This window comes from Theropithecus gelada, chromosome 1 (assembly GCF_003255815.1).
Source record: "Theropithecus gelada isolate Dixy chromosome 1, Tgel_1.0, whole genome shotgun sequence".
NCBI lineage: Eukaryota > Metazoa > Chordata > Mammalia > Primates > Cercopithecidae > Theropithecus > Theropithecus gelada.
The window spans coordinates 205,434,488-205,458,763 of record NC_037668.1 but is presented as its reverse complement, the minus strand read 5'-3'; the positions used below and the strand labels follow the sequence as shown (position 1 = coordinate 205,458,763).

The 24,276-nt window shown below is 41.9% G+C and overlaps 1 long non-coding RNA gene across 1 annotated transcript; it reads left to right on the top strand.

Moving 5' to 3' along the window:
* Positions 1 to 1,013: 1,013 nt before the first annotated feature.
* LOC112625729 lies at positions 1,014 to 21,076 on the top strand. Its single transcript, XR_003119761.1, has 2 exons — positions 1,014 to 1,099; positions 20,568 to 21,076. It is a non-coding gene; the product is annotated as an uncharacterized LOC112625729 (long non-coding RNA).
* The last annotated feature ends 3,200 nt before the right edge of the window (positions 21,077 to 24,276 follow it).

Here is a 24,276-nt window from a genome sequence, read left to right as displayed (position 1 = left end):
GGCAAAAACCCATTGAATGTATAACACAAAGAGTGAACCCTAATGTAAACTATGGACCTCAGTTTATAGTAATGTATAAATATTGGCTCATCAGTTGTGACAAATGTGCAATCCAATGCAAGATGTTAATAATAGAGGAAGCTGTGGGGAAGGGGAGGGAGTATACAGGAACTCTATACTTTCTGTTCAGTTTTTCTGCAAACCTAAAACTGCTCTTAAAAATAGTTAACCCAGGAGGTGGAGGTTGTGGTGAGCTGAGATTGTGCCATTGCACTCCAGCCTGGGCAACAAGAGCAAAACTCCATCTAAAAAAAAAAAAAAGTCTATTGGTCAGGCATGGGCATGGTGGTTCACGCCTGTAATCCCCGCACTTTGGGAGGCCAAGGCAGGAGGATCCTTTGTGTCCAGGAGACCAGCCTAGGCAATATAAAGAGACTCTGTCTCTATAAAAAGAAATAATAAAGTCTATCAATTCAAAAAAAATAATAGGCTACTTGAATAGATGAGACTGGCTCACACATAACAGAGGACATGTGATAAGGCAGTAGGTAAGCAGGTCTGCAGTGACATGGTTCAGGATACCAGGTGCAATTATTTCTTCCACTTCCTGCAATTTCTCGCATTTTAAATTTTAGGGCTGTGAACTTCACAGGAATAAGGACCAACTAAGAATAAGCCTATGAAATTGGCTTGCACGCCATCCAGCACTGTACAGACCTAAATAAAGTCATAAATAAATAAATGTGTTCTTTTTAATCCTAACCTTGGAGAAATAGAGAAAGGGAAATGAAACACACATGAGGCAAGTGATAAGGAGGACACCCCCGCCAGTTTGAGAAAAGCCCTCAGCAGCATCAGCCATTTGGCAGTGGTGGCGAATAGAGTGAGCAGAGACTAAATATCTGCCTTCCACTGACGGCCGTGATAGTAATAGAAAATGCGTAAGGCGAACGTGTTCTCACAGGACCATACAGGGAAATGAATCATCCTGGATCACACATGTCTGAGATCCCGAGCTTCACACCTTGGGTCAGATGTGTGTTCTCAGCTGAGAAACTGAGCCGCATTCTTGAGCATGAGCCAGACGACTTGACAGATGGTAAGTACCTGCTCCTCTGGGCACCCATCAGCTGAGCAGCCTGGCAGAAGGATCCCAGCTCCCTGTGCCCAGCTGGTAATCTTCTTATGTCCTGGGGCCTAAGGAGTGATAGTCCTTTGCGATTGTTCTTTCCAGGCAAAGCTTAAAGCTGAGAAGTCTGCTTTACACTTGATTGTTTATAGTAAGAAAGAGGGATACGGATAGACAGACAAGCCAGGGATTGGAAAGGAAAATTGACAATATCTGACATTGCTTATTATTAGAGTTTCAAAGCATTTTCTCATCCATTTGCTCTTTTGATTATTACAACTGACATTTGGGAAGCAGGAAGGAATCATTCCAATTTTATAATAAACCAAAGAAGCTGAGATGCAGAGAGGTGCCCACAGCATGGCTAGTAACTGGCAGTGCAACCAGCAGGACTGGATTGCCCAGCAAACTTTCTGCACCCAAATAAAATACAGGTTCTGCCTGCAGGGGTCTTGGCTCTTTGGGGAGTCCACAGAGACACTTTTTTAAAGTTATTTAGAACTTTGGAGGAGGCAGAAAACCACTATGGGCTCAGATGGTCTTTGTCAAAGAGGAGAGAAGACAGGGAGAGTCTCTTAGGCAAGAGGAAAATTGAGAATCAAGCCACATGGCTTGTCTAACGGAACCCCCAACCTGCAGCTGACAGCTCATCTCGGCGAGAATCCAGAGGAGGTGACTTCAGAGATGAAGGTGAAGACCAGGTTGTGAAGGGCCTCTAATGCCAGGCTAACTAAGGGGTTGAGCTTTTTTCTCATCACCAAGAAGGAGCCATTAAAGATTCTGAAGCAGCGGGGAATCTGAACCAAGTAGGCTTTGGAGGAAAGATGACCCTGAGGGAAAAGAGAGGCGGCAGGATGAGGAGCCCAGGAGGCACAGGTTGGGAGGACTGGAAGTGGGAAGGCAGGAGAGAGGTGGTGGGAAAGTGGAAGGGAGATGGAGTGGAAGGAATTGAGAGGAAAGGACCACAGTGCAAGGCAGTATGAAGAAATAATGGCACCCCTAAAGTTAAGTTTGAGATGTGGGCTGGACGTGGTTGGAAGTCCCTAGCAAGTCGTAGGAGATGAGGGACTGATGGTCAGGAGAAAGGTCAAGAGACAGTTATCTGCGTAGATATGATCATTGAAGCATTAGGAGGGATAAGAAGGTTGAATGGGAACAGAACACTGAAACTTGGGTCCTACCACCTTTAAGGAGTGGGACCAGAAAGGGAAGCAAGAAAAAGATGTAAGAGATGGGAAGAGAAGCAGAACAGGGGGGAGGCAGCACTCCCAGGAAGTCTTCCCAATCAGGCCCCTGGCTCCAATTGTGCCCGTTCCCTTCTTCACACCAACTTCCTCCCTGTGTCTAAGCTGGGTTCATGTCCCAGGTCCTGCCACACTCTAGAAGTATAGTATCAAGTTAGAGACTTAGAGACATCTGCGGAAGTTTACTAGTCTTGTGACAATCCAGAGCAAAGTCATGAAAACCAGACAAAAATAGTTTCAAAAAGGAGATGTGGGACTGGGCACTGTGGCTTTGAGAGTCTGAGGCAGGAGGATTGCTCGAGGCCAAAAGTTCAAGAACAACATGGACAATGTAGGGAGACCCCATCTCTGCAAAAAATAAAAATAAAAATTAGCCTGCCTCAGTGGCATGTACCTGTGGTCTCAGTTACTCGGGAGGCTGAGATGGAAGAATTGCTCAAACCCAGGAGGTTAAAGCTGCAGTCAGCTGTGATCACGCCACTGCACTCCAGCCTGTGCAACAGAGTCAGATCCTGTCACAAAAAAAAAAAAAAAAAAAAAAAAGAAAAAGAAAAGAAAAAGTGGTGGCCAGGGGAAGATACTGGGCAATAAGAACTGCAAAGACAGAACAAGTAAGAAGGCAAAAGAGAAGAATTGCTTCAAGGGAGCTGTTTCAGGTAGAACTCCAGGAGCAGGACAAAAAGGTGAAGGTGCTAAGGAGGATATGAATGGCAGAGAAGCAAATGTCCAGCATACTGGCTACATTTTCAAGAAGTTTTACAAAGAAGGGAGGAAAAGTGTGGGGAGGAATTGTCAATGGAAAGCAAGAGAAAGAGAAGATTATTATTATTATTTTTTGAGACGGAGTTTTGCTCTTGTCGCCCAGGCTGGAGTACAGTGGCGTGATCTCTGCTCACTGCAACCTCCACCTCCTGCATTCAAGAGATTCTCCTACCTCAGCCTCCTGAGTAGCTGGGATTACAGGCATCTGCCACCATGCCCAGTTAATTTTTTTTTTTTTTTTTTTGTAGAGACAGGGTTTCACCATGTTGGCCAGGCTGGTCTCAAGCTCCTGACCTCAGGTGATCCACCTGCCTTGGCCTCCCAAAGTGCTGGGATTACAGGTGTGAACCACTGCGCCCGGCCAAGAGAAGGTTCTTTCAGATACTGTAACGTGATTATAACTAGGCAGAGAGTCTCAGCCCAAAAGCTCCTTCAGCTGATAAACAACTTCAGCAAAGTTTCAGGATACAAAGTCAATATACAAAAATCACTGGCATTCCTATAAACCAACAACAGTCAAGCTGAGAGCTAAATCAGAAAGGCAATCCCACTCACAATTGCCACAAAAAAAAAAAAAAAGAATAATACACCTAGGTATACAGCTAACCAGGAGGTGAGAGATCTCCAACACTGCTCAAAGAAATCAGAGAAGACACAAACAAATGGAAAAACACCCCATGCTCATGGATAGGAAAAATCAATATTATTAAAATGGCCATACAATCCAAAGCAACATACAGATTCAATGCTATTCTTATCAAACTACCAATGACATTCTTCACAGAACTAGAAAAAAGAAACTACTTTAAAATTAATATGGAGTCAGGTGCAGTGCCTAATGCCTATAATCCCAGCACTTTGGGAAGCTGAGGTGGGTGGATCTCCTGAGGTCAGGAGTTCAAGACCAGTCTGGCCAACATGGTTAAATCCTGTCTCTACTAAAATTACAAAAATTAGCTGGGTATAGTGGCATGCACCTGTAATCCCAGCTACTTGGGAGGCTGAGGGAGGAGACTCACTTGAAACCAGGAGGCAGAAGTTGCAGTGAGCCAAGATTGTGACACTGCATTCCAGCCTGGGTGACAGAGTGAAACTCTGAAAATAATAATAATAATAATAATAATAATAATAATAATAATAATATGGAACCAAAAAAGAGCCTGAATAGCCAAGGCAATCCTAAGCAAAAAGAACAAAGCTGGTGAAATTATGTTTCCCGACTTCAAACTATACTACAGGGTTACGGTAACCAAAACAGCATGGTACTGCTACAAAAATAGGCACATAGATCAATGGAACAAAACAGAGAGCCCAGAAATAATGCTGCATGCCTACAGACATCTGATCTTCAACAAACTAGACAAAGACAATCAATGGGGAAAAGACTTCCTATTCAATAAATGGTGCTTGGATAACTGGCTAGCCACATGCAGAAGATTGAAGCTGGGCTTAATACCCCTTCATTACACCATGTACAAAAATCAATTCACAATGGATTAAAGACTTAAATGAAAAACCCAAAACTATAAAAATCCCACAAGACAACCTAAGCAATACCCTTCAGGACATAAGAATGGATAGAGAGGCTGGGCATGGTGGCTCACACTTGTAATCCCAGCACTTTGGGAGGCCGAGGCGGGTGGATTGCCTGAGCTCAGGAGTTTGAGACTAGCCTGGGCAACATGGTGAAACCCCGTTTCTACTAAAATACAAAAAATTAGCTGGGTGTGGCAGTGTGCACCTGTAGTTCCAGCTTCTCCAGAGGCTGAGGCAGGAGAATTGCTTGAACCCAGGAAGGGGAGGTTGCAGTGAGCCGAGATCATGCCAGTGCACTCCAGCCTGGGCAACAGAGTGAGACTTCGTCTGCAAAAAAAAAAAAAAAAGAATAGGCAAAGATTTCATGACACAGACACCAAAAGCAATCGCAACAAAGGCAAAAATTGACAAGTAGCATCTAATCAAACTTAAGAGCTTCTGCACAGCAAGAGAATCTACCAACAGAGTAAACAGACAACATACACATGGGAAAAAATACTGGCAAACTATGCATCTGACAACGGTCTAATATCCAGCATCTATAAGGAACTTAATTTACAAGAGAAAAACAACCCTGTTAAAAAGTGGGCAAAGGACACGAACAGACACTTTTCAAGAGAAAACATACATGCGGCCAACAAGCATATAAAAGCCCAATGCCACTAATTATTAGAGAAAATTCAAACCACAGTGAGATATCACCTCACACCAGTTAGAATGGTTATTATTAAAAAGTCAGAAAATAACAGATGCTGCTAGGTTGCAGAGAAAAGGGAACATTTATACACTGTTGGTGGGAGTGTAAATTAGTTCAACTATTATGGAAAGCAGTATGGCGATTACTCAAAGAACTAAAAGCAGAACTACCATTTGACCCAGCAATCCCATTACTGGGCGTATACCCAGAGGAATAGAAATCATTCTATCATAAAGACACATGCACACAAATGTTCACTGCAGCACTATTCACAATAGCAAATACATAGAATCAACCTGAATGCCCATCAATGACAGATTAGATAAAGAAAACATGGTACATATACACCATAGAATACTAAGCAGCCGTAAAAAAGAACAAGATCATGTCTTCTGCAGGAACATGGATGAAGTTAGAGGTCATTGTCCTTAGTAAAGTCATACAGGAACAGAAAACCAAATACCACATGTTGTCACTTACAAGCGGGAGCTAAATTATAAGAACTTATGAACACAAAGGAGGAGGAAACAACAGACACTGGGGTCTACTTGAGGGTGGAGGGTGGGTGGAGGGAGAGGAGTAGAAAAGATGACTATTGGGTACTGGGCTTAATACCTGGCTGATGAAATAATCTGTACAACAAAACCCTATGGCATGAGTTTACCTATGTAACAAACTTTTACATGTACCCCTGAACCTAAAATAAAAGTTAAAAAAAAAAAAGAATGGAAAAGAGGGTAGTCATTACCAGGGTGGGCAGAGGGAGGAAAAAGCCCTTAAGAGAAAGGTCAGCAAGCTAAGGAAGAGGAGGAGGTGTGCAGGCTGGGAGTCGAGTCCCACTGGGCTCCTCCTTTATGGGGTAGCAGCAGGATGCAGGAGAGATACCAGCCTCCCCAGCCTCACTTCTCAGGAATGCAGTGGAGCTACCCCGCTAACTGCAATACTACGACAGGCACTCTGAAAGGGCATTCCTCTTATAATTAGATGCCTAGGTACTGGGAGGCAAATAAAAATCATAATAAAAGCCAACAGTAATGAGTTTACCGGCCAGACACGGTGGTTTGTATTTTAATCCCTGCATTTCAGGAAATCAAGATGAGGCGGGAGGATCGCTTGAGCCCGGGAGTTTGAGACAACCCTGGGCAACATAATGAGACTCTGCCAAACAATTAAAATCAATGAAATTTGACAGGTATGGGGCCAGTACCTGTAGTCCCAAGCTACTTGGGAGGCCGAGATGGGAGGATCACTTGAGCCCAGGAGTTCGAGGCCGCAGTGAGCTGTGATAGCACCACTACACTCCTGCCTAGGGCACAGAGTGAGAACCTGTCTCAAAACAATTTTTAAACATTTTTAAAAATTAAGAGCTTACCTGTTGTCTGTTACCATTATGCCAAGGGCTTTACTTTGACCATTTTATTCGGTTCTCACACGAATGCTACAGATTTAGTACTGATGCAATTACCCCCATTTCACAAATGGGGAAACTGAAGCTTTAAAGAGGTTAAATACCATGCCGATGTCTAGGATGTAAGCAATGGAGCTGGACATCTTGGGGACTCCAGGACCTATGGTCCTAACCAAAGTTCTTGGGATGGCTTACTGCCTCCCAGGGTGAGCTGGAGTAACTGGAGTAAGTGGACCCAGAGAGGACAACTAAGCATTCCTAAAAGTGGAGCATTTAGTGTCTTGGTGCAGCATTGAGGCCAGAGAAGATGCAATGAGATAGATTAGCTTCAGGTCCTAGCTGACTGAATGGCATTTTGATCCAATATTTTAAAAATCCCTGCATTCTGTTATAGGGGCTCCTCACTTTAAGGAAATCTGATATTCAAAATCCAAACTTACGTAGGAATAACAGCTTGTTCATTGAGCAGCTACTGTATGCCTTGGCATCACACCAGGAGTTTTCTAAACACGACCTTGAAACTGCACAATTGCCAGGCAAAATTATTAGCCATATTCCCAAGCCAGGCACTATGAGCTGAGTTGTGACTCCCCAAAATTCAAGTGCTGAAGCCCTAAGCCCCAGTGCCTCTGAATGTGACTGTATTTAGAAATAGGATCTTTAAGAAGGTAATTGGATTAAAATGAGGTCATTAAGAGTGGACCCTAATCTAATATGATTGATATTCGTATAAGAAGAGGAGATGAGGACACAGACACACACTGAGGGGTGACCACGTGAGGGCACAGCAAGACAGCAGCTGCCTGAAAACCAAGAGAAGAGGTCTCAGAGGAAACCAACCCAGCCAACACCTTGATCTCAGACTTCCAGCCTCCAGAACTGTGAGACAATACATTTCTGCTGTGTAAGCCACAGTCTGTGGTACTTTGCTGTGGCAGTCCTAGCAAAATAATGCACCAAGGAATCAAGTCTGAAAGCCTAGTTTTTGTTCAAAATCACAAAGACTGTGTCAGAGCTAAGAATGCAATCTGTGCTGCTGCAAAACTTACACAACAGAAGGGCCCTCTGCTGTACCAGAAGGTTCGCTCCAGGCTTCCGAGTATCAGCCACACTGTTTCGTCAAAACACAATGCATCTGACAAAAGCCACTTGCCCTTCTGGCAACAAAGATCTCAAGCAAAGAAAATTCTACTGATTTCACTCATGACCCCTTTGTAGATGGTGATGTTTCCATAATGAAGCATTTAAAGATTCTGGTCCCATGTCAGAAAATCTGGATGGACTGTTATATATTAGAGAAAAACTATGTTTGCATATTGATCAATGAATGAAAACAACCTGAGAAATGGAAACCTTTTGATTTGATGAAGTAGGAGCAAATGAAGTAAATTTTAAAGTAATGTTTATTTCCCATGTTATATAAGGTTATCTGAAAAACATTTAAAATTTTTCCTTTTAAACTTTTTTCACATTCATATTTAATACTCCTTTTGCCAGAAATTAACACCCCTCAAAACGTGGGTGTGTTTGTGTATATATATATTTTATATATATATGTGTATATATTATATATATGTGTGTGTATATATATATTTTATATATGTGTGTGTATATATATATTTTATATATATGTGTGTGTATATATATATTTTATATATATATATGTGTGTGTGTATATATATGTGTGTGTGTGTAAAAATATATATTTAGATTGAGTCTCACTCTGTTGCCCAGGCTGGAGTGCTGTGGCAAGATATCTGCTCACTGCAACCTACGCCTCACGGGTTCAAGCAATTCTCCTGCTTCAGCCTCCTGAATAGCTGGTATTACAGGCACGCACCACCATGCCCGGCTAATTTTTTGTATTTTTAGTAGAGATGGGGTTTCACCATGTTGGCCAGGTTGGTCTCGAACTGCTGACCTCAGCTGGGATTACAGGCATGAGCCACTGTGCCCGGCCCTATTTATATTTTAAAAGATCTTTATAAATTTAAAAACTTAAAATATATATTATAAAAGTATCATACACATGTGACAATAAAAATTCAAATAGAATTTTAAAAATTCAAATAGGACTGAAGAGAGCAAACTAAAATATAAGTGGTTGCCCAAGAACCAACTTTAAGCATCTCTGGGTTTTAGTTCTTGCAATGGTTACTTCTCTTTGTGACACTGTGTTATTTTGATCTTGATATTTTTTAAGAAAACATGGATTGACAGATATAAATGTCTTTGCGTCTGTCAAAATACTTTTAAAAATAAAGGGGGAAAAAGCCTCTCAGAAACGGCCACTAGGTGGTAGAAGTTGACTAAAAACTGCTTTATTAGGTATCACCATCTCGATCTCTCCTCGTGACATTTTTCCTCTAGGGAGAAGGGATTTCTTCAGGGTCTTCCCCTGAAATAGCCAACATCTTCTCCTCCAGCCCCTTTGCTTAGGCTGCCCAGTAGCCATTTTAGACTGCACACAAATGGAGATGATATAAGCAACCTCTCACCTTCCGGAGAGCAGGACAAGATGAAGAAGGAAGATCTTCAAAAGTGAAAGGTTAAGAAAGACAAGTGCACACCCATATACACACCAGTCCTACCAAGGCAACGGTGACAGCAGGAAGAGATGGCTAGCTCTTCCTCCAGAGCAGCTGTGATGCAGACCCACCTGTCACCCAAGAAGGAGAAAAGTGAACAAGAGCTTCTGCCCTAGTGGAATTGAATTAACTCATTAAGTCAAAGTTTCCAGAATCTCTTTGCGCTTTAGTCTGTGCTGTTGTGCGTAATATATGCTCAATAAAGACTTACTGATTTGACTTAATCTCAAAACTGCATTTCTAAAGCACCAAAGGAGTATCTTTTCATTCATTAGATGTTTCTTGAGCTCACACAAGTGCCTAAACAACAGGGGAAAAGGTCTGAAATAAAATAAGAGCCTTCTGTATATTTTTCTATATGACCAAAATATTTCATGATTCTAAAAACTGAGAACAAACACAAGCAAACAAGTCAAAGGAAGAAAATGTGTAAATAAGAAAAATAAGTGGGCCGGGCGTGGTGGCTCACGCCTGTAATCCCAGCACTTTGGGAGGCTGAGGTGGGCGGACTGCCTGAGATCAGGGGTTCAAGACCAGCCTGGCCAACACGGTGGAACCCCTGTCTCTACTAAAAATACAAAAATTAGCTGGGCATGGTTAGCGCCTGTAATCCCAGCTACTCAGGAGGCTGACGCAGGAGAATTGCTTGAACCCGGGAGGCGGAGGTTACAGTGAGCAACACTGCACTCCAGCCTGGGTGACAGAGCTAGACTTTGTCTCAAAAAAAAAAAAAAGAAAGAAAAGAAAAATAAATATCAATAACCCCTTCACACAAGAATTTTATTCCTAGAAATTTATCCTAAGAAAATATGTCAATAGAGGCAAAAACTACAAAAGTGAAACTATAAATCTAAATAGCCAATGATTAATAGTTAATTGTAACATTAGTTTACTAGATCATTATCTATCCTTAAAATCATTTTGAAGACTATGAAAAAATGAGCCATGCATAAGTTTACAGTTTTTTTTAGATATGAATATAACTAAGTTCACTAAAAGGCAAGCAGACTAAGCAAAATAATGTGTCTTCATAACAGTATGCCGATAGTAAGATCCAGAAATTGACTGAAGCACTGTGTTTTCATAAGAATTACTAAAGATTTAATCTCTCAGCCCATGGCACCTACAAATGTGATATGGTTTCACGCCATGGTTCTTTTGTTTATTATCTTTGTTTTACAGTTGCCATAGCAGTTAAAATTTATTTTCAATAGAATTATTAAAGTTTTCTTTGCTAAGTAAAGCTTATTTTTGTTTTGAAACCATTAGCAATGTAAATTTACTCCCAGCTATGCCAAACACAATGTTTACTTTTCGTTTCAAATTTTAAGCCTGTAATAAAATGTAGGCATTTCTAACCATAAAAATGTCCTTCTTCTTGGGCGAGATGAGGGGCTTATTTACCATGGCAGAGTCCAGGTTCTTTTGGCAGTCGTAGGATAGACTATGCCACCCCAAGGATAAAATCAGCTATTTATGCCAATGTTTACATGGGAGAATGAGTGACACTTACATTCATGCTCTTAAAAAAATAAAAGAAAAAGTGATCCTTTTCTGGAGGTTATTTGCGTAAATTTTGGAAGGAAAAACTGAGCTTCCTTGGGCTAGGTCCAGAACCTGCAATCCCAGGACCTCTGCAAAGACCTAAGGGCAGCAGAGGTTGATTAAGCCCAGCAGAGAGATCTATTTCCTGGCTGATTCACACACACAGCCTTCTAAGTCCTCCAAAGTCTCACAGTGTGCAGAGGAGGAAGAGAAGACAAGTTCTGTTGAGAAGAAAGCCAAGGGGTTCTCCATACCTTTCCCATTAGGCTGGAGGACTGACACTGACACCATTAGACGAGCAACTTTATGACTACTGAGTTCCCACATCTTTAACTTCAGCCTCTACATTTCCCCCTAAACGCTTTTTGCTCTAAAATAAAGAAAAATGTATATAATGTGTCTGATTCAGTGGTGCTTTCATATATATGCCATACGTATTACATATATTTCTCAAATATGTATGTATATATACATTTGTGTACATATAATATATACATTCACATTTATATAAAAGCTATTTAACTGCTTTAAGAGGATGAGAGAGCCCACCAGAAGTTTTGTGATTATGATAAAGTGGAATTAAGTCAAACTTTGGTCTTTCAAAATAATAGACAATCAATGATAACCCGAAATGAATAACTTTTCATTTACACCTATACCAAAATAATATATTCATAAATATAATGAAAAAGACAAGAATGTAGAAAGTGTGTGTGTGTGTGTGTGTGTGTAGGTGTACATATGTGTGTGCATGCACACTCACTAAGAATAAGTAAACTGGGTGGGAAATTAGTCTTAAAGGAAAAATTTGTTTAATTTGGAGGAAAATATAAACTCAAAAAACAACAGATATTATTATTATACATTCCCTCTGACAAAGCCTAGAAATCCGTTTAATGAAGGACTATATTGAGAGAGATGTTTAGTACAGTATGTTGAAGCTTGTTTAAGACAGCAAATTCTTTGCAAATGGGAATTAGAAGCCAGGTACCTATTTCCAGGAAAGAGAGTTTTGCATTGAAAAAAACAAAGGACTTATGTGCAAATAAATAATCACTTCCATTAAATCGAGGGGTCAGAGACCAGCTTGGCAGCTGCAACAAAGAAAAATTTGTCATCAAAACTCTTTGGCCCTTCATTCCTAAAGTAAATTTGGAGCTAATTAGCTTTCAAGACTTTTCCGGGTTTTTTTCCACGGTGACAAGACAAAGAAACAGACTTAAGATAAAAACCAGATGTCAAAGTTTACTGGTCATTTGTTCATGTACATCATATATTTATATGTCACTGTTAAAGTTGTGGTTTGGCAAAGTTCCAAACACAGTAGGTGAAGTAAACTTTGTGGGCCTTATTTTGATTGTGATTTGCCCTTCAATGTGGAAGGCACCATGTTCTGGAATGGCTGAATTCCTCCTGGTCTGAAATGCATTTTACTGCTCTGTTCAGTGTTGCTTAATACAGCTGCCTTCAGCTGCTGTTACAACATAAAACAATTCTGTAAAGACTTACAGAAATCACATTGAGCATATAAATTACATCAGCTCTTTTCCATCGGTATTAGATCTGCCCACAGTGATGACACTCTGCTGGTGTCTGGGATACTCAGTACTTGCCTTTGAGAATACAAGAGGAAAATATAGCTATATTTTTCCCATACAGATACCAGTGAAAACCCAGGAAAAGGAGAAATGAAAAGATAAGCAGGATACATCCAAGTTTTTCAAGGACCTTTGTTTAATTTCTGCAGGATCCTGAACCCGTGTCTATCTTTGGTTACTAAATAATAAATTTTAAGCTCCACGACAAGCAAATACATTACAACAAGAGGTCTCTATGCAACTAAGAGCCATGGTCAGCAGCTGATTCAAGATCCCAAAATACTGTACTAGAGAGGTCCTTGAGAAGGTGCCAGATGGAAGGAAAGGGTAGATAAAATGTATTTGAATAAATGAATTTACATTTGAAAATATTTTTTACTACAGGCTCTAGAACTTTCTTTACTCAAAATTTTAAATGAGATGTGGCTAAAGGCATAATAGGACAATTCTCCTACTGAATGGTTTGTACCTCCAGGTTTCTAAACAAATAGTTCTTCCCTCAAAAAACCGGCTAGGCTTCTGAGTGTTTCTCTGTTAAGATAAATATGGTATACCACAGTGTTTGACTTACATTTCATGGAGTCATCTAGGACACAGAGTTTTTTTACTTTTTTTTTTTTTTTTGTCATTGTTCAATTATCTGTCTCCTCATAGGATCTACTTTAGAGTTCCAAATCTACCAAGTCTACAAATACGAAATTTGATACAGTCACCTGGCATCCATTTTCCTGTGGGTTTTCTTTTTGTTTTTTTGTTTGTTTTTTGTTTGTTTGTTTGTTTGTTTTTGAGACAGAGTCTCGCTCTGTCGCCCAGGCTGGAGTGCAGTGGCGTGATCTTGGCTCACTGCAAGCTCCACCTCCCGGGTTCCCACCATTCTCCTGCCTCAGCCTCCCGAGTAGCTGGGACTACAGGCTCCCTCCACCACGCCCGGCTAATTTTTTGTATTTTTATAGTAGAGGTGGGATTTCACCGTGTTAGCCAGGGTGGTCTCCATCTCCTGACCTCGTAATCTGCCCGCCTTGGCCTCCCAAAGTGCCGTGATTACAGGCATGAGCCACTGCGCCGGGCCCCATTTTCCGAATAGTTTTCATGGGAAAAGACATTATAATTTCGTTCTGTAGTTTCTCTAAATGTTATAGAGCACACTCACAGACAAGACATTCTTGAGCATATACAAGACTTTAGACAAACTCATCCTCACACCAAATTTCTAGCTCATTTTTGTAAACTCAGAAGAGATAGAAAAATTGTTATATCTTTCATTGGACTGCTTTTTCTGTTACTGGAGTTTATTTGCAGTGATCATAGTTAGGGGTTGGTCAGCGAGATAGTTTGGGTATTTGTCCCCACCCAAATCTCACGTGGAAACGTCATCCCCAGTGTTGGAAGTGGCGCCTGGTAGGGGGTATTTGGATCACAGGAGCAGATCCCTCGTGAATGGATTGGGCCATCACCTTGGTGATAAGTGAGCTCTCACTCAGTTCACAGGTGACCTGGTTAAAATTGTGTGGCACCTCCCTACCCCAACTTGTTCCTGCTTTCCCCGTGTGATGTGCCTCCTCCCCTTTGCCTTCTGCCATAATTGAAAGCTTCCTAAGGACTCCCTAGACGCCAAGCAGGTGCTGGTGCCATGCTTCCTGTACAGCCTGCAGAACCATGAGCCAATTAAACCTCTTTTCTTTATAAATTACCCAGTCTCAGGTATTTCTTTATTGCAATGCAAGAATGGCCTAATACAGTGGGTTTTTGGTAGGCAGGAAGGAAATGAATGATGGCTTCATTTCCAAATACAACAGTCTCTGCTTATCTGCAGTTTCACTGTCCATGGTTTTTAGTTTACCCTTGGGACAGTGCAACAAAGCATTTTGAGAGAGAAAGAGATGGCATTCACATAACTTTTATTAAAGTATACTGTTATAATTCTTTCTGTTTCATGATTAGCCATTGTTGTTCATCTCTTACTGTGCCTAACTTATAAATTAAACTTTATCATAGGTATGCAGAGGAGAACACAATATGTCTAGGGTTCAGTAGTATTTAAGGTTTCAGCCATCCAATGGGGTCTTGAAACATATCGATACCCCATGGATAAGGGAGGCTGCTATAGCTTCATAGCAGACATTTCTTTTATGTCAATCCAGTGCACAATTACCCCTTTTCTCCAAGGTCTGTCCCCACACACCCACTAGCCGAGTTCCTGGCAGCCCTTCTACATTAAGAGACCTATGTCCCTAATCCAGCTGTTTCTTGGGGACTATGGAATTGTGATCTCTGTGTATGGCTGAAACTACAGCGATATAAAGAAAATAATGAAGCAGATGAGGCCTGGGAATTCCTGATGACTTCTTGCTCCCTGGGTCTTGGCCCTCAGGAATCCAGATATCCTTCCCCAGCATCCTTCTAATAACTCCCTTTTTGAGTAAAATAAGTCCAAATGGTTTCTATGAACATTAACTAAGAACTAAGAAAGTGATTCATTTTGTAAGGACTATTTCATGTACAATTGGAAAGGAGGCTCAAACATTAATAGAAGAGTATTTAACAATTTTTAAAGGTATAAATGTAGCATTTATTCCTTCTACCCTCACTCCCCAAATAAATAGCCCAGTGCTGATATATTAATCTTTATAAAAACATTGTCACATGGCAAGAGACATATTTCTTTCCACCCAACAACCCCTGTTAAGAATTTCTTGACTGAGACTGGGGGAGGGAAAGCATTAGAAAAAATAGCTAATGGATGCTGAGTTCATACCTAGGTGATGGGTTGATCTGTGCAGCAAACTACCATGGCACATGTTTACCTGTGTAACAACCTGGCACATCCTGCACATGTACCCCAGAACTTAAAATAAAAATTTAAATTAAAAAAAAAGAAGAGGCCGGGCCCAGGGGCTCACACCTGTAATCCCAGCACTTTAGGAGGCCAAGGCGGGGCAGATCACGAGGTCAAGGGATCAAGACCATCCTGGCCGACATGGTGAAACCCCATCTCTACTAAAAATACAAAAATTAGCTGGACGTGGTGGCACATGCCTGTAGTCCCAGCTACTTGGGAGGCTGAGGCAGGAGAATCGCTTGAACCTGGGAGGTGGAGGTTGCAGTGAGCTGAGATCATGCCACTGCACTCCAGCCTGGTGACAGGGTAAGACTCCGTCTCAAAAATAAATAAATAAATAAATAAATAAATAAATAAAATTAATTAATTAAAACAAAATAAAGAAGAAGACTGAGACTATAAGACAGACTAGAACCCACGATTTCTGACTCGGTCCAGATTATTTCCGTACACAAGTTAAAGCATGTGGACCACAAAAATAAAAGTCTTTACAAAGACACTGGGGAAAAAATGTTCTTCTGTAGAAAAAAATAAAGATATACTGGGGGGAAAAAGGGTTGGGAGTACAATCTGTATATTGACTAAACCAGTTTTGTAGCAAAGCCAGTAACTGTCTTTTGTTTGTTTGTTTTTGTTTATTCTCCCGTGGTACCTTCAAAATATAATTATGGAGATAATTTCCCCTATCCCTGGATGGATACTTGGGCAAATCCCATCACTACTGCATTCACTCTTAGATAATGGATGGTTCTACAGTGTTAAGATCATAAAATCAACATTGGTTTAGTAACTTGTACAGGTTCCATCCAAGATACTAACAAACCCTTCAGTCCTCATTCAGAGTCCTTTTCTTCTTGGCTAAGTGAGGCCTAAAGACTGCCTGTGTTGAAAAAGAAGGTGTGGGCATCTTCTTCTCTTCTCCATTCTCCCACTAGCTGCTGTTTGGGGCCCTTCCTGGGGAGGGGCAACGGATTCTACTTAGCTGGGTGGCTCCCTGCACTCTGGGCTTGTCACAGTGAAAGCAAACTCTTACTTCCATGAAGCAATTTCATGGGCTTTTGTTTTCTTTTTAATTACCCAATTGCTGAGGCCTCTCACCTAATTCTCAGGCTTTGAACAAAACATTCCACCCCCCAGGCTGCTTTTCCCCACTGTCCACTCCACATGGCTTCATGCTGCTGCAGACTCCACCCTTCCCAGTGGCTCCCCAGGCAGCCTCACAAACGGTTCTAGCCAGCTCTCCCGCGGAGGGGCCTACTCTGGGGGACAGGAAATATTGAGAGACCTTGGCCTTGATATCTCAGAGATAACAGCATGCTCCAGACCTCACTGCTGGTTGGTGAACCTGCCTTTTAGCCCCTCTATTTCTTAAGGTGCCAACCCCATTCTGAACGTGTCCCAACTTCAGCAAACACAAATCAAGCTCATGGACAATCCCACTGAAGCCCTTTTCCCAGTCATGGGCGGAATGGAGGAAAAGAGGAGAGTCTGGAGACAGGGCATGGCATAAAAACCCCTCCTCTGGCTATACTGGAATCCCCCTCTTTTTCATTACTTTGTACGTGGTATTACATGCAACATAAAACTTAGCATTTTTACCATTTTCAAATGTATAGCTCGGTTGTATTAACTATATTCATGTTGCTGTGCAACTGTAACGGCCAAACCATCTCCAAAATTATTTCAGTCCTCCCACACTGAAACTCTGTACCCAGAGTTTCTAACATGAACTCTAACCTACCATTTGAACTTCCTGTCTCTATGAATCTGACTGCTCTAGGAACCTCATATAATGGAATCATTCTGTGACTGGCTTATTCTACTGAGTACAATATCCTTAAGGTTCATCCATGCTATAGCATGTGTCAGGATGGAATATTGGATGGGTAGACCACACTTTGTTTTTCCATCCATTCATCAGTGGACACTTGAGTTGCTTCTACCTTTCAGCTATTGTGAATGCTGCTGCTCTGAACATGGGTGTACAAACATCTGTCCTCATCTCCTTATCCCTGACCCTTTCTAAGTTTTGCCCATGTGGGGTTCAGTCTTACACTTATTTTTGTATTTGTTGTCCATTACACATTAGTGCCTCAACTGATATCGCACAAAAATAAACACATCTAACATTCTGTTAGGTCAAGACCCAAAGGTAACCTTAGGCTCTATTAAAAGTCCTCTTTTTTTTTTTTTTTTTGAGATGGAGTCTCATTCTGTCATCCAGGCTGGAGTACAGTGGCGTGATCGCAGCATCGCAGCTCACTGCAACATCCACCTCCCAGGTTCAGGCGATTCTTCTGCCTCAGCCTCCCGAGTACCTGGGACTATAGGCGCGTGCCACCACACCCAGCTAATTTTTGTATTATTAGTAGAGACAGGGTTTCACCATGGTGGCCAGGCTGGTCTCGAACTCCTGGCCTCGTGATCCACCCCCCCCTCTCCTTGCCCTCCCAAAGTGCTGGGATTACAGGCGTGAGCCACCGTGCCCAGCTTTAAAGTCCTCTAACTTTAAACACTGCACAGGTCTGGCCTTTTTGGGGAGGTTTTCCTCTAAAGGCTCCTGTCTGCACTTCCTAGTTAAGGTTTTCAATATTAATTGATCCCAGTCCCAGCTCCTCAAAAATACAACCAAACATTAACATAAAGTTATCATGTGACCCAGTAATTCCATTTCTAGATACCCACCCAGAAGAAATGAAACTACGTCCACATAAAAACTTGTAGACAAACGTTTATAGCTAGCATAAAACTCATGACAGCTGAAAAGTGGACATAATCCAAATGTCCTTCCACTGATAATGGATACTCAAAAATGTGGCATATCCATTCAATGAAATACTATTTAGCAATAAAAACAATGAATTACTGATACAGCTACAATATAGATGAACCTCATATTAAGTGAAGGAGGCCAAACACACAAAAACATACATATTGTATGATTCCATTTCTATAAAATGTTCAAAAAAGGCAAATCCATGGAGACAGGAAGTAGATCAGTGGTTGCCTAAGGCTGAGGGGAGGGAATGGAGAGTTACAGCAAATGGACACACGGTTTTTTCCAGGGTGAAAGAAATAAAGATTCTAGACTTAGATTGTAGTGATGATTGCACAATGATGTAAGTTTACTAAAAGTCATTGAATTATACATCTAAAATGGGTGAATTTCATGATATATAAATTATACCTCAATAAAACTGTTTTTTAAAAATGTAACTCAAATATTTAACAAGTAGAATTCATGACATCAAAATACAGCAGTTACTACATAGAATCAAAGGCAGGAACTTCCTATGACAAAATATTCACAGTGACTATCTCTAGCAATTTCACGATAACATTTCTTTCTGTCTCTTAAGTGTATTTTATAAACTTTCTGCATTGACTATCTGGCTTTCCTGACAACAACAATGAGGCGGCTACTGCTGTTGTTGTTTTAAATAAAAAGCATGGGTAAATTGATTTATAAGCTTGCGGTGGGGAAGGCCTTTCAGAATAAGATAGAAAAGCCGATAGCCTAAAGGTACTCTGCCAAATTTGCCATATGAAATGTTAAAAATGCTGCTGCAGCAAAAACCAAACCAAACAAGAACAAGAACTAAACACAAAGTTAAAACACACAGGACAAATTGGAGAAAACATCTACAAAACACAGTGAAAGACAAAAGCCTAACTTTCTTAATTTATCAAGCTCAGCCAAATCAGTAAATGCTGAACCCAATGGAAAAATGAGCAAAGAATAGGAATAAGCAATTCACAGAAAAAAGAATATTAATGGTCATTTTACAGATGAAAAGATGCTCAACCTTGTTCACTTTGTGGTGAGACTATAAACTTGTATGATTTTTTATTTATTTTTTTTTGAGACGGAGTTTTGCTCCTGTTGCCCAGGCTGGGCGTGCAATGGCGAGATCTCGGCTCACTGCAACTTCTGCCTCCCAGGTTCAAGCGATTCTCCTGCCTCAGCCATCTGAGTAGCTGGGATTGCAGGCATCCACCATCACGCCCGGCTAATTTTTGTATTTTTAGTAGAGACAGGGTTTCGCCATGTTGTTCAGGCTGATCTCGACCTCCTGACCTCAGGTGATCTGTCCACCACGGCCTCCCAAATTGCTGGGATTACAGGCACGAGCGACCAAGCCCAGCCAAACTTGTATGATCTTTTTTATGGGCAATTTGACAAAATGTACTAATACCTTTTTTTTTTTTTGAGACGGAGTCTCGCTCTGTCGCCCAGGCTGGAGTGCAGTGGCCGGATCTCAGCTCCTGCAAGCTCCGCCTCCCGGGTTCACGCCATTCTCCTGCCTCAGCCTCCCGAGTAGCTGGGACTACTGGCGCCCGCCACCTCGCCCGGCTAGTTTTTTGTATTTTTTTAGTAGAGGCGGGGTTTCACCGGGTTAGCCAGGATGGTCTTGATCTCCTGACCTCGTGATCCGCCCGCCTCGGCCTCCCAAAGTGCTGGGATTACAGGCTTGAGCCACTGCGCCTGGCCTACTAATACCTTTTTAAAGTGTAGTTCCACATTATGCGACTTGGCACACTATAGGGAATCTATAGGGAATCCACTCCTATGAAATTACCCTATAGATTACACCAACAAAAATATTCCAAGATAGACATAAGCATATGTTCATTGCAATGTGGTTATAGTGAGAAAACTAAATCCTGAATATCCATGAGTAAGGAATAAGCTAAATAAATTATGCTACCTTACAAATGGAATTCTATGCACTCTTAAGAAGTATTAATTACATCTAGATGTGCCAATGTATAAATATCTCTGAGAAATAGGAAGTGAAAAAAGAAAACAGCAGCAGAATGAATATGGAAAAAAAATCCATGTTCTACAAATTTTAAAAGATAAGTATACACATACGTAAATATTTTTTTCCAGAGATAGTAATGGTTATCTTTGAAATGAAGGACTGCCCGATAGAAAGTCTATCGACTTTTGGCCGGGCGCGGTGGCTCAAGCCTGTAAAAAAAAAAAAAAAAAAAAAAAAAAAAGAAAGTCTATCGACTTTTCATTTCTGTTCTATCGACTTTTCATTTCATTTCTATCGACGTTCCCATGCTGTTACGCACATTTTAAGGCTGTGCCTGTAATTTTTTTAACGTCCACAAAGGCTAGCTAGGGGGTGGGATTATAAACCATTTCTGTTTTCTTCTTTTTTACTTATCCATATTTAAAAATAACTTAATGGATTTGTTATTTCAACAGGTTATTCTTCTCCGCTTGACCTCGAGTTACAGAGATGCCAGATGAAGTCAAAGAGGATACCAGATGCAGCCAGGCGGCTGGGGAGGCACGTACATCTCAGCTGACCCAGGGCAGCTGTTCTCCAGGGCGCGGCTTGGCCATGGCGGCGGCCCCAGCGCCCGCATTCAGCCCAACCCACCAGGTCACCCCAGTCCAGTCCGTGGTGCTCAGATCCCCAAGCAATCACAGGTCTGAGGCCGAAAGAACTATGTGAATGTGTACGGTGATATTAGGCGCACGCTCTGAACGAAGGGAAACCGAAGCACTTCAAGGGGCAGCGTTCAGAGGAGGGGAAAGACTGCAGGGTCTGGGTGTGATCCCTGCCTGGACTCTCTTAGAAGCTCCACTATCCTCTTCTCCAATGATTTGTCTTCCCATTCCAGAATTTCTTACCTTAACCTACTCAGCCTGAGTTAAATAAGCATCTGCATGCAGAAATAAGTAAGTGGGGGAATTTGTACTTTTCTGCAGTGAGCGTGCATTATTTTTCTCATCATACAAATCCGTTTTTAGACAACAATAAATGACCGATATAAGCCCACCTATTCGAAGGTATGCTTTCTACTGGAGTCCGTAGAGACCTTCAATCAGATCTGCTGTGCTCCCACCAGGTAACCCACATTCTCCGCCTGGAAAGAAGGGCAGAAGCAAGCAGGGAGGTTAAAGACATGAACAGTGATGGGGGACTGTGAGGACTGGCTGCACAATTCTCCTGGAGGGTGACTTACAAGCAGAGGGCGCAAGAGAAAGGTAAAGAAAAAATACTGGTGTGTGCATGCTTTTGGGTCTATTTAACTAGATTCTCCCAATTTCTCTTCCATCAATCTTTATAGGATTTGCTATGTATTTGCACTACTCAGCTCCATCCTGCTGACTTTATCATATTCTCACGCTGAATCGCGATGAGTAAATTGAGGAAGGAAGCAAGGATAAGTAGGGATGGTGCCACACTACCTCTCAGGCTGGGCACTAGAGGGCAGAAGCTTCCAGGAAATCTTCACAGGCAGACCCTCACTTCTAAAAATGCCCACAGATCTACAACGTTGGTGAACCTGGAGAACATTATCCTAAGTGAAATACGCCAGACCCAGAAGGACAAACACTGCATATCTCACTCATGTGGAATCTAAACAGGTCGAGCTCACCATAACACACATAGTAGTAGGGGGGTTACCATGGACTAGGGGATGTTGGTTAAAGGGTACAAAATTTCAGTTATAAGGTGAACAAGGTCTGGAGACCTACTTTACAGCATGGTGACTACAGTGAATAATAATGTGTTGTGGAGTACGGTGGCCTCTGTAATCCCCACGACTCAGGAGGCTGAGGTAGAGGATTGTTTGAGCCCAGGAGTTTGAAACCAGCCTGGCCAATGTAGTGAGATCCTATCTCAAAAAAAGGGGAAAAAATGTATACTTGAAATTTTGCTAAGGAAATAGATCTTAAGCATTCATACCACACACAAACAAACATGATAGATATGTGACTAGCTTGATTGTGGTAATCACTTCGCGATATATACATAGATCAAAACTTCACATTGTACACCTTAAATATGTACAGTTTTTTTTTTTTTTTAGATGAAGTCTCACTCTGTTGCCAGGCTGGAGTGCAGTGGCATGATCTCAGCTCACCTCAATCTTGACCTCCCGGGTCCAAGCGATTCTCCTGCCTCAGCCTCCCAAGTAATGGGGACTACAGGCACACACCACCACGCCCAACTAATTTTTGTATTTTTAGTAGAGACGGGGGTTTCACCATGTTAGTCAGGATGGTCTCGATCTCTTGACCTTGTGATCCACCCGCCTTGGCCTCCCAAAGTGACAATTTTTTTTTTTTTGAGACAGAGTTTTTTTGCTCTTGTTTCCCAGGCTGGTGCACAGTGGTGTGATCTCAGCTCACTGCAATCTCCACCTTCCGGGTTCAAGCAATTGTCCTGCCTCAGCCTCCCCAAGTAGCTGGGATTACAGGCATGTACCACCATGCCCAACTAATTTTGTATTTTTAGTAGAGATGGAGTTTCACCATGTTGTCAGGGTGGTCTTGAATTCCTGACCTCAGGTAATTCGCCCGCCTCGGCTTCCCAAAGTGCTGGGATTACAGGCGGGAGCCACTGTATCTGGCCAAATGTGTAGAATTTTTATTTGTCAATCATACTTCAATAAAGCCAGGGTTGGGGGCCGGAGATGATTGACGAAAGAGCCTCTGAATGCAAAAACGTTTAGGAATACCTTGACCAATTAGATTTGTTTGTATTTTCTTTTTTTAAATCTGTGCACAGCCGGGCGCGGTGGCTCATGCCTGTAATCCCAGCACTTTGGGAGGCCGAGGCGGGCGGATCACAAGGTCAGGAGATTGAGACCACGGTGAAACCGCGTCTCTACTAAAAATACAAAAAAAAAAAAAAAAATTAGCCGGGCGCGGTTGCAGGCGCCTGTAGTCCCAGCTACTCGGGAGGCTGAGGCAGGAGAATGGCGGGAACCCGGGAGGCGGAGCTTGCAGTGAGCCGAGATCCGCGCCACTGCCCTCCAGCCAGGGGGACAGAGCGAGACTCCGTCTTTAAAAAAAAAAAAAAAAAAAAAAAAATCTGTGCACAACAGTGACACAAAAAATAAAAATGGGAAAAAAATCAATGTCTAGCTAATTCTAAAACAGCTCTTTCAACATGTTTACAACAAAAATTCTATGCGATATAAAGTATTTAGTGATTTTTTAAAAAATGCCCAAGGAGAGAAACACTCAACAGCCAATCGTGGCCGCTATATGGTCTAAGTGTCTAAAACTACATCACGAAGTTGCTTGCTGTTCTATCAAAGTTCTGCCTTATGATGGGAAAAAACAATCCATGTTAAATTCAATTTTGGCCTTGTTAGGCTCATTTGCATGAGTTATCTTATGTAGACTTGATTTCCACAAGTGCTACCTCGGGGTCTTGGCTCCCAACTCTGATGATTCTTTGGCTGTGTCCTTCTGAGCAATATTTGTTTCTCTACAGGATGAATGCTGTCGGTGTTAGCACTGAGAACCAGAGTCTATTCAGGATGGTGGGTGTATACAAAGGAGGGGGAACTGGGGCACAAAGAGAGGAAACTGGTCCCGTTCTTTAGTTTGCTCCCCATTCCGGCCTGTTTTAACACAAAGGCAGGCGTTGTTGACAAATGTTGTAGGGGACACAGGGAGGTCTTCCACTTCCTGGTTTCAGATTGAACTCCACGTCACCTTTATCAAAATTCGTTGAACAGCCCCCTGAGCTTTTGACCTGATCCTCGCTCTCTTTGTTGTGAGTTGCCATCTGCAGGGTCTCTGCTCCTGGCTGTGACACCTCCTTAGTCATCTTCTGGTGTCTCTCCTGTGGGCACCACTACTTGCCCACAGTGGCTGTCCTAACAATCTCTCTCAACATTTTAATTGTCACCTTCTAGGTTAACCCCATTTAAAAAGAGGTTTTGTTTCTATCACACCTCTAGGATGTAACAGCTCAAACCACAGAGTTCCTGTTGTGCCTGCTACCAAATCATGTGGCTCCAGGAAATTCTGCGCTTTCCCACCATTTGCTGTTAATCAGTAAACTCCAAAGTTCCTACCAGTCCTGGCTGGGGGATTCAAAACAAGCCCAAGGCAACATTCTTACGCACACTGAGAACAACAGAAGAGTAATTCAGAATGAGAT